This window comes from Poecilia latipinna, unplaced genomic scaffold (assembly GCF_001443285.1).
Source record: "Poecilia latipinna isolate Pla-1442-1.1 unplaced genomic scaffold, P_latipinna-1.0 Scaffold2294, whole genome shotgun sequence".
NCBI lineage: Eukaryota > Metazoa > Chordata > Actinopteri > Cyprinodontiformes > Poeciliidae > Poecilia > Poecilia latipinna.
In genome coordinates, this window is record NW_015114910.1 from 31,296 (window position 1) to 40,200 (window position 8,905).

Consider the following 8,905-nt stretch of genomic DNA (forward strand, 5'->3'; position numbering starts at 1 on the left):
ACAGGCAAACGTCAGCGATTGGGTAAAATTTGTAACCGCAGAGGCCACGCCTCCAGGAAGTGATTGTTTCTCAACAGCTGAGAGCCCAGACCCTCCGGATGAAGCAAAGGGTAGAAAAAAGGTCTTGTTTTTACCAGGGTAATAAAGAATGGAAGGATTTAATTAATGGGAAAATTGTGATTGGCGGTGATGTCATCGATTTCTCCTCTGAAGCCGCAATTATTTTCCTCCTCAGCATCTGATTCACAAAGCAAAAAGCTTCAATGACGACAACATAAACAAACTGCAGATCTGTTTTCCTTTCACCTTGGGTTAACACACACAAATGCATTGTGTCTTTCTATCTTGAGAAGGACTTGCATCGACTTCCTTTCATTTCATTAACGATCCTGAAGCAGCACTTCTCCTTTTGGGGCCTCAGCTTTGGGCCCTATAAGGAGCTGTGGGTCCTCACAGTGTAGTATTTTTTGTAAAACGGCCCTAGAGGTGAGGATGTTGAGACACACAGACAGTGTAAGTTTAATGTGCTGTACTGTCAGATAGCCCACTAACGGTCAGCAGCCTGGATTAGTGGAAGGAAGTGGGGGGGTCTGTTTTCACGGGGCCAGAGTTTTTAATACAAACCTTACAAAGAGGTTAGTGTCTGAGGCGGGAAAAGAGACGAATGATGAGATCTACCCCCACCTCCACAAACGCACACTGAGGCCTCAGTATATCCCTCAGCCGCCCCGCCTCTCCCTGAAGACAGCGGCCCGTCCATTCTTCATCTCTGGGGGCAGCGCAAGTCATGCAGAACTTGCAACAGGAGCGTTCTGAGTGTGATCTCATCGGATTAGGCACCGAGATACGGGCAGGGCGCCTCCAAAAGCGCCGTGTGGTTTCTTCTACTTCCTTGATTCACATCCAATGTTTGAGCAAAGAGGACAGCAAACAGGAAGGCCGTTCAATTGAAATCCATCCAACCACTAAACTCTTTTTAATGTTTTTGTTATTGATTTTATTTTTCAGGTGTTATTAAATAAATGCAAGGTAAACAAGACGTGTCCATGTTAAATCCACAGGACAAACCAAAAGAAGCATGAAGGTGTATTCTATATCATAAAACAGTTTAAGGGAAATAAAATGTTAAAAGAATAACAAGCTAAAAAGAGCTATATGATCGCAGGTCTAAAAGAAGATCAGAGAGAGAAAGATTTTGTTCTGGACTATAACAGATTTCAAATGTCCCTCATGCTTTGACCCAGAGGAATGAACATCATCAATGATGTGATGGTTCCGACTCAGAAAGGGCCGAGGCAGAACCTTTAAAAGTTAGAAGCAAAGAGGAGCTGCTCGATGCAAGGCCGAGAGGCTGGAGAGTCTAGAGAGGGTACTGTTAGTTAACCCATTAACACATGACTGCTAATGGGTTATGACTTTGATCATGCTCCTGAGATAAAAAGTGTAATCAACACGTCTGTCCACAAGTTGAGATCTGTTCTGGCTAATGTCTAGAAATGACCGGCCTTTAAAGACAAACACATTGAGGTTTGTGGAAGCCAGTCAGGACCAAGCAGGGACTTGCAAAGGGCGTAACCTCTGCTGGCAGCAGCTTGTTGCTTTTCCACCCTGGAGCTGGGGGTTTTCTGCAAACACTCGGTGCCAAACAGTGAGCAGGACGGAGACCGTAGCTGAACGGCATTGAAGGTGGGGGTGGAGAAGTCGGTCCGAGTCCCTGAGTCATGACCTTTGTTCTGCTCAATGGTTCAAAATGTGGAGAATTGACCTGAAGACGCAGCTCCTGCACAGTGAAAGGAAAACTTCACCTGACGTTGAACTCAGAAACAAATCTTTATTATCATTTTTCAGAAAAAGATCCCAGTCCTGCTCATGGGTAAAGTTACAGCAGAAAACTTCCTCAACAATGAACGACTCAGAAACACTTAAAGTAATTAAAGTTAAGCAAGCTGGGACAAAGTCTGAACGATGATGATTTTTGGATTTATGTAATCCACAAGTGTCTCTTGCTGATGATGACAACTCATTAAAGATTCTCCATTATCAGCTTGACCCCTAATCAATACTCAAATCAGATTAAGCTGCACTGAATAATTTAAAGTAATTATTGAGTTTTTCTTCATTGTCTGAAAGCAAAAATGGAAAATGACTCATTTAGATGTTGACTTTATGAATAACAGAAAGTACCAATGCAGTTTGTTAAATTGTCAGTAAATGCCGTCTGACCGGATTTTTCTGAACGACCGACTGTGTGTGTACCTACATGTGCATATATATGAGAATTATTACAGCAAGGGTTACAGTTTCCCAGCATTTTGTTTCACATCATGTTTCAACATGTGCAGTAAATTGCTGCCGTCACATAAAATTGTGTCATGTCAAATATCAGAGACAAAGTCTTTCCATTGACCTGTAGAGAAAGTCTCGTTGGCCCACCCTGTCTTACTGTTTTCCTTCCTTGTGATCTTCATCAACAGCCCAGAACCCATTCGCACTTCATCGGGCTGAAGGACTTCAGTGTCACTTTCAGAGAAAAGTCCTTTTAGTTAAGCTACTTCCTGGGACTCTGACTAGCTCCTAAACTCAAATGATGACCCTGTACTCATTTGACACATTGCACTGTTGTAACTGTTTGGTGCTTTTTTCTAACTCCAGCTTTAATTAAGGTTTTTGGCCTGATAGTAACAGGATAATATTGAACTTAATCAGGGTGCATCTCTTTTTAGTGCATCTATTCTCAACTTTTACCCTTCAAGAAGATAGCATTCATCAAATCCAGGGAAAGCTTTTGTTTTTTTTAAGTTATAACTACAGTAATTAATAAAGGTATGACAGAAAGGCAATTTTTAGTTGAACCTTTAAACAGCTGAAATGTTCTGAGTCCAGATGGTTCTGCTGCTTCCATTTCTTCTGATGCATATTCAGATTAAAGCCCTAAAGAAAAAGCAGAAGCTGAGGCAACAAAAACACATTTTAAGATATTTATACATTGGTCCCAGCCAGTGGTGGGAAGTAACGAAGTACAAGTACATCGTTACTGTACTTAAGTACATTTTTTGAGTACTTTCTCCACCACTGGTCCCAGCACAGGCCAGAACTGGATTTAGCAATGTGTCAAACCTTAACAAGAGCTTCAGATTAACTGCAGTCCTGTCATAACTAGATGATGAAGAACATTTTTTGTTGCAGAATGACAAAAAGATGGTGGAGTTCTGTTTATTGTTTTTAGCTGATTTATCCAAGTTGCATTTTGGAAAGTGAGGTTTTCTTCTCCCATGACCATTTTAAAGCCTTAAGCCTTCTGTGACATGACTTGTTTTTCAGTACAAGCCTCCATTAACATCTTCGTCTGTCCCAAAGGTTTTCAGTGTTGCCCGTCACATTGTCACTAGAGTCCCACCAGCTTAGCGTGAGCAGTTCCAGCTGATTCCTCTGTTTGAATCACAGTGTTTGGTTTGGAGAGTGTAATTTGGTAATTGCTGTTTGCGTAGCTTTAGCGCTGAGACAGGAGCAGAGAGAACAAGCTGAGAACACCTCACACATTCAGTCACACCAGACAAACTTCTCATTTTTTCTCCTGTTCCTCAGATTTAAGTTCACATTGTCTGTCGAGGCTGGTTCAGTTCCCACTCCATCCATCTCTTACACTCTTGGGCGAAACAGTTCAGGGGCCAGAGGGCCCAGCAGGGGGCACCGCTGCGTGGCAGCCTGGCCTCTGTTAGACTGCCCGTGGGCAGCTGTAGCTACCATCCAGTAGCTCACCACCATCAGAGGCTTAATGTAGTGTGAAAAGCTTTAGAGTCCTCTGGACTTGATAAAGCACTACACCAGCACAGAACATTTACCCTAACTATCAGGTTATGCTGATGATACTTAGCTGCATCGACCCATAAACTCTGAAGAAGCAGTCTGATGGGTAGACTGCAGGCGTGTCTAGAGGACATTGAAACCTGGATGACTCTAAACTTTCTAAATTCTGACCAGACAGAGGTTGTTGTTTTAGTTTTCAGGCTCCTCTCCTATGGAAGCAACTCCCAGTGTTAGTCTGAATACTTTCTAGACCAGGACTGAAATGTTCCTTTCTCCTAAAGCTGATTGTTAAAACAGAGCTGCTCGGCCAGGTCAGTGGGCAGTAGGGGGCAGTAGAGAGTTCAATATGCTGCCACTGTAACCAGGTTGTATTTCTCTTTTATTATAATCACACAAAATGCCTTTTTGGTTATTCATGCTGGTTTTTTTGTTTTTTTGTTTGTTTGTTTTTAACTGACTGACACGCCTTTAAAAACTCTGTCTTTGTTTTAACATTGGTCATTTTGTCATATTCTGATGCTGGAGGACAAACTGACCACTCCTGACCTTCTCCTACTACTCTCCAGTCTGTATTATTTGCTTTTAACTGTTAACATTTGGATTTTTCTCAGTTATTTCCTCTCCAGAAGCTACTCCTGCTCTGCATTCTGATTGGCTGATTCCTTCCTGGAGGTGGGGCATCAGCTGGCATGATGCTGCCATCACCTCACCGTTTATTTCAAAATCAAAAATATTTTATTAATCCCAAAGGGAAAATAAATATATTTCTGTGAACATAGAAACTTCTCCTGGCTCAATTCTGGTTCTGGTACTGAGCCCAGTTCTGGTTCTGGTGGAGGGTTCCTCCTGTTAAAGGGGCGTTTATCCTGTCCACTGTCGCCCCCTGCTGGTCAGGAGGCGTGATGCTCTGCCCCAGATTTATCCCATCTGAAGGAGCATCCAGTTGAAACTTTATCCAGCTCTCTTAGCTAAACACCAGATCCTTCTCAGGTAAAACCCTTCTCGATAAATTCCTTCATTGCTGAGCAAAATATCAACACAGAAACAGTTCAGTGAAAATTCTCCACCCCCCGGTTCTCCACCCCCCGGTTCTACACCACCCAGTTCTCCAGTCCTTCACTGAAAGAAGAAACTTTAATCTCCTGCTGGTAGTTTAGAATCACTGACTGGTTTTGCACCTCAATACATGACCATGATGTGATGTTTTATATCTGTGTGTTTTTTGCAGAACAGAAACTTGCTGGGAAACAGCAGTTATGCTGAGCAAGGAATGATTTCTTTGAATCTTTTCCAGTTTAAATAATAACGACATTTGCAGGGCTAGAGATAAAGCATTGAGATTCCTTCTGAAATTCTTCTAACTGCCCATTTTAAATGTTAAAGCACCACATTTATTTTCACATGCATTAACACACACAGTGAAAAGCATCTCAACACTCCCATGGAAGCAAACATCCAGTCTGCCTTATCATCGCTCTTGAGAGAACAGCCAATCAGTATCAAGGAAGGTGAATAGTGCTTCTGGATCTGCTGTTTAGTAATGCCAACCTTTTGCTTGTGAACTATCACTGCTTAAAAGTTGAAGTCAGGGTTCAAAGGTTAATGAGGTGCAGTAAATGTGTGGTTATGTGGAAGTTCTTTCAGCCTGACCTTGAAACATGAAAGCATGTTTAGTAAATCCCTTTTAAAGGAGGAAGTGTGTCGCTGCACATGCAGCCAGAGGAAAGAAGCTGTGATTGCTCTTCCAGACAACAAGGGATAAAATCCCGACAGACACAAAGTAATGACCAGTCAGACCTGAAACCACACAAACCACAACCAGGATGCTCTACAGATATCTCCAAGCAGGAGCCGCATGTTGATAAGGCTTCACATGAACCCCACTGAACATATTTGCTGGTGTCCAGCCACGGCCTGCAGGGGGAAGCTGGTTGAGTTCATGTCTCAGATTTGTTCCACTGAAGGAGACCTGAAGATGGGAACGTTAAAGTAAATCACGAGTTACTTTAACATTCCTGTTCACTGTGGACCCTGGCTTTGGTTTTGTGTTTCTACTGTTTCTCTTTTTATTTATCTGTTATGTTTTAGTTCACCTTTTGTTTTACTCTTTTTATTTGTTGTTACTCATTTTTGTCAGATCTTTCTCACTATTGTGTTTCTTTATTTCAGCCCCCTTGCAGTGTTTTCTAGTTACTCTATGTTTAGTTATTCTTTTAGGTCTTAGTCTACATCTATTGTAGTGTTTCTAGTTAGGTTTATTTCTTTGTGTAGTCCGTTTGGTTATTCTAGTTTCCTGAGTTCTGAGGTCAGGCCTGTTTCTGTTAGTTTCCCCTCATGTCTTTGTCTCTTTCTTGTTTATCATGTTTTCTTTAGTCTTAGAGTTTCTTTAGCGCTAAAAGTATTTCCAGCTCCGTTCCCCGTCCTCCTGCTCCAACTACTCTCACCTGAAATCAGTTAGTTTCATCAACTCAGGTCTTTATCCAGCTCTCAACCTCTCCAGTATTTAAGCCTCTCGTTTTCTCCCACAACTTGCCAGATCCTCGTCTTCACTCCCGTCTTTCCTTGGTGCCTTCCTGTCTTCTCATGTCTCCTGGGTTGGACTCTTTGCTTTTTGATATGTGTAATTTGTTTTCTAGAAAAGAGAGAAAAAAGGAGACCTGTTACACTTAGTCAGTGTATTGAATTATTTGATTAACTTATTGAGATATTCACATCACTCCGCAAGCAATAAAAGAAAGTGTTGCATTTTAATGTAACACTTGAAAGCCTGATATTTGTGCAAATGATTAATTTAATGTAAACTCTGAGATAAGGGAAATCAGATCTATGAAATGCAGTTGTGAAAGATTCAGTTTTATTTCATGTTCAACTAGAACATTAAATACATAAAACATTTTTTGTAGTTGCGCAGACATCAGGCTTCTTTGCCCAAGCCCTTACCAGTGGGCCATTTTCATAATTTGCTGATTGATAATCCCAAAAACATCGGGGGGAATTAATTTGAACAAGTTTTATTGAGATCTTCTGTTCTGTTGATTAAAGTTATTAACGTTTCAGATATTAATAAATATTTTATTATCCAAAGAGCTCATGTCAGCCTTCCGGCAGTGTTCAGTCTGTCTGATGCCCCACAGAGCCCAAATGCCCCACAGAGCCCAAATGCCCCGGTCCACAGAGGCACAGCGGCCAGAGCGACTATCAGGCAAAGTGAAAATCTGTGTTTGCTTCAGCTGCGTCCTGCTGCTCTGAGGCGTTTCTTCCCTTTAGTTGCCTCCCAACCTTCACATCATGGTGGACGATGTACAACATGTGGCTCTGGTGAAAAACGCTGAGTCTGTTTTAACTGTCAGTGTTAATGGTGAGGAGCATTTGAGAAGTAATAGAGAATTAAAGATACAAGTAAATTAATGTGTAGAATATGAACCTGACAATATTCAGACACAGTAACTGTTCAATAACGACTGTGACATTATGAAATATATCATAATTATAAACATCATAAAAGTTATAAGTCGTCTTCACAGCATTTTAAAGAGAATCAGCTGACCAGAAACATCAAAGGTCACTTTTGTTCATTTTGTGAGTTAATGGGAATTTTGAAACATTTTTCATTATTGAACAACTTATATGAAAGTACAAAAGCATGACTTTAAAAATAGCTCACAATGAATTCACAACTTGAGATAATCCCAGTTTGCTCCACATCAGAGCAGCAGCTTTTCTCTGTAAGCACTCGGATGTCACGTGTCGTTCATGTACCAACAACCATCGATTAGTGGATTCAGGTGCACTAATTCAGGCGCAGAACAATGTGGGCACTTGAGGAATAATAGCTGCTGATCTTCAAAGTAACTCAGCAGTTGGATCCTTTAGTGTGAATTCTGGGCAAAGTGAAGACTCCCCAGCTGGATGTGATGAACCGTAGAATCAACAGAAAACCCAGAAGAAGGAGATGAAAGGGGGCTTAATCCCCTTTATTGAATGTTTGGTGACAATAGGTGGCAGCCTAGCGTGAGTGAGAGTCGAGTCATGTGGGCAGGTTAAAATGTTAAAGAGGATCAGGGTGTAAAACACCTGTGAACTAACAATGAGCAGGTAAGGATTCATACTGTCCAGGTTTCTGGAGATCTCTCTCTATATATATAATTTAATTGAGTTAATTGCAGCATCTGTAATTAATCGCAATTAATCTCATTTTAATTGAAAACCATATACCAACATTTATATTGAACCTTCTCATTCAAAAAACTCTTTTGCTAAATTATTGGGTCGACATGATGTAAATTGGTTTTAATCTGTTGATTAGGTTCAGTTTTTTCATTCTTTAGAAGTTCAGACTGTGGACGCTGATGTTAACGTTGGACGTCTGTGCTGCTACATGCTAGCACTGAGATGCTGCTTCAGGCTAACTGAGCGGCCTGTGGATAATCACCGTCTTCATAATGTTTTTAGTTTGTTCTAGGGTCATTCTGCACATTTCGGACCAGAACCCGTTCATCTCTGTAACCATTGCCTTCTGAAAGCGGGACAATGGGACATTTGCATTTTGTCTCTATTGGCTTTAATAATTTGACCAGATGAATATGGCTCCTTCAAGTCTGAAAATACTTCCCAGGATGAACCAGGAGCTCTTTCTGACACCTGGCTGATTTCTGGTCCTTTTCCATCGACTTCAATTAGAAAGCACAGAGCTCCATGTGTGACCCTAAAATATCCACAAGTGAGCCTCTGTAATCTCAAAAGTGTCAGTTATTGACAACACAAAACATGAATATAAAATCTTAGAGACTGTAAAAGAAGTGTGACCAGATGGCGGCTCCTCGTTGAACAATGGACAGAATGTGTTGATGGCATCTATCAGATGGAAATATTAACATTCTCAATCCATTTATGGATGAAGATGTTCACAATCCTGTGGTCAGAATGAACGTCTGTTAATCAAACACATGCAAGAATATTGGATTGATTAATAGAAAATGGCTGTAAAGAGCTGGTTCATTTTGGCTATCTCATTTCCTTTTGGTTCTGAACATACAAGTATTGTCTCCTTATTGTGAATATATATATATATATATATATATATATATATATATATATA

At 40.9% G+C, this 8,905-nt stretch overlaps 1 long non-coding RNA gene across 1 annotated transcript in view; it reads right to left on the bottom strand.

Moving 5' to 3' along the window:
* Positions 1–982: 982 nt before the first annotated feature.
* LOC106937195 (uncharacterized) overlaps positions 983–8,905 on the bottom strand; it is a 15,269-nt gene continuing 7,346 nt past the window's right edge. The window contains exons 2-3 of the long non-coding RNA XR_001422338.1: positions 6,252–6,439; positions 983–1,780 (exon numbers count right to left, since the gene is read on the bottom strand). This is a non-coding gene — a long non-coding RNA (uncharacterized LOC106937195). The remainder of the gene's footprint in view (positions 1,781–6,251; positions 6,440–8,905) is intronic.